We start from the raw sequence: 1936 nt of genomic DNA on the forward strand, positions 1-1936 counted from the left end.
AGGAAACTGAGGCAAAGGCAGGTTAAGGAACTGGTCTGTGATCACACAGCCAGTAAATTGCAGAGCTGGTTTCCAACACGGGCTTCCTGGTTCCAGAGTCTGCTATCAACCACAACTCTGTCCTTGAATAATAAATTCATTTTATAATAAGTATTAGGCTTCTGTAACATTACCGTATTTCCCCATGTATAAGATGCTCCCATGTATAAGACGCACCTTAATTTTGGGGCCCGAAATTTGAAAAAAGTGTATTACATAGTTATTGAACTCAAGTTTTATTTATCCTAAAATTCATACAACTCCTCATCACTTGTAGGAAATGCAAGTAAAAAAATTTACAATCATTGTATAAGATGCACCCAGTTTTTAGGCCCCAAATTTTTCAAAAAAGGGTGCGTCTTATACATGGGGAAATAAGGTAGGTTTCTCTAATCTTAACTAATCAATACCTGTATTAGTCAGGGTTCTCTGGGGAAAACAGAAACAAGTGTGTGTGTGTGTGTGTGTTTATTTATTTTAAGGAATTCGTTCACTTGATTATGTAGCCCGACTAGTCCAAAACCTGTAGTTCCAGTCTGAAGGCTGTCAGGCTGAAGACTCAGGAAAGAGCTGATACTGTAGTTCAAGTGGAAAGGCTATCAGCTGGCAGAATTCCCTCTTGCTCCAGGGAGGTTCATCTTTTGTTCTATTCAGCCCTTCAACTGATTGGATGAGGCCCACTCACAGCCCACTGATTTAAATGTTAATCTCATACAAAAATACCCTTACAAAAACATCCAGAATAATGTTTGATCACATACCTGGGCACTGTGGCCCAGCAAGTTGACACATAAAATGAACCATCACAGTACCCTTTGACATTTTAATTTTGCAAGGGTTAGTGGACATCAGGTAGGGCCCAGAGGGAAAAAGATATGTCATGTGTAACTTTAGGAAGCTTTTTCCAGACCTTAACACAAAGGACTCTTGCTTTCTCTTCCTTGTTTCACAGGTGAAGTGGTGAGCTCCAGAGAGCCACAGAACACAGAGAACAAAGAGCCAGCTCTTTCCCTGCCTGTGGTCTAAACAATTTTCACAAATCCCATGTAGTTCAGCCGCTTCTCTTGGCCATGTCCAGATAGGGACTTGGAGTCAAAGGCCAAGGTTAGGGGTTGGAAATGTCAATGTGTAAAGGAGTCAGGCATGTAACGTAAATGAGACAGGCAGGCCAGGTGTAAGGCTAACCACAGTGCAGTTACAATGATAAATGACAAGTGTCCCTTCACCAGGGTCAGGGAGTCAGGAGAAGTAGAAGAGCTGGAGTAAACTGCAGTGTGCCTGACCCTCCTGTAGCGCTCAGCTGCCCCTCCTCAAGCTGGCTGTTGCCAGGCATTCTAGTTCTTCAAAGAAAATTAGAAATCTGGATTGCCATGTGAAATCTCCTGATTTTCTTTCTTGTTATTTTTATATACTCTATGCAATATTTTTACTTTTTATTTTAAAGTAACTTCAGACTTACTGGGAATTTGCAGAAATAGCACCAAAAAATCTCCACATGCTCTTCCTAGATTCACTGGGAACTGGAGTCCCTACATGTTAACATTTATTCACGCCTGCTTTATCATTCTCTAGCTTTATTTCTGTCTCATTTTGTTTTTCCTGAATTTCTTTTTGAGAATGGGAATTGAATTATTAGTAGACGTGACAGAAGACCCCTTCAGAAATGGAAGCAGTCATGGAAGTCAGACGGAGGGAGGTTATATTCCCGAGAGGCAAAGGACCTGCCCTCTTCCCCCACCTGCACCAGGGCGAGAAGGAATAGAAACAAGCAGGCTCTGCAGTGGGAAGGCTGCGGGTAGGGCCCCAGGGGGATCTGGTATCAGAAAGCTATGCGGTTTGAATGTGGATGAGAAATTGGCACCATTTGAAGGCACAAAATGAAGGAAGCTTTAATGGG

This window comes from Hipposideros armiger, unplaced genomic scaffold (assembly GCF_001890085.2).
Source record: "Hipposideros armiger isolate ML-2016 unplaced genomic scaffold, ASM189008v1 scaffold_303, whole genome shotgun sequence".
Taxonomy (NCBI): Eukaryota; Metazoa; Chordata; class Mammalia; order Chiroptera; family Hipposideridae; genus Hipposideros; species Hipposideros armiger.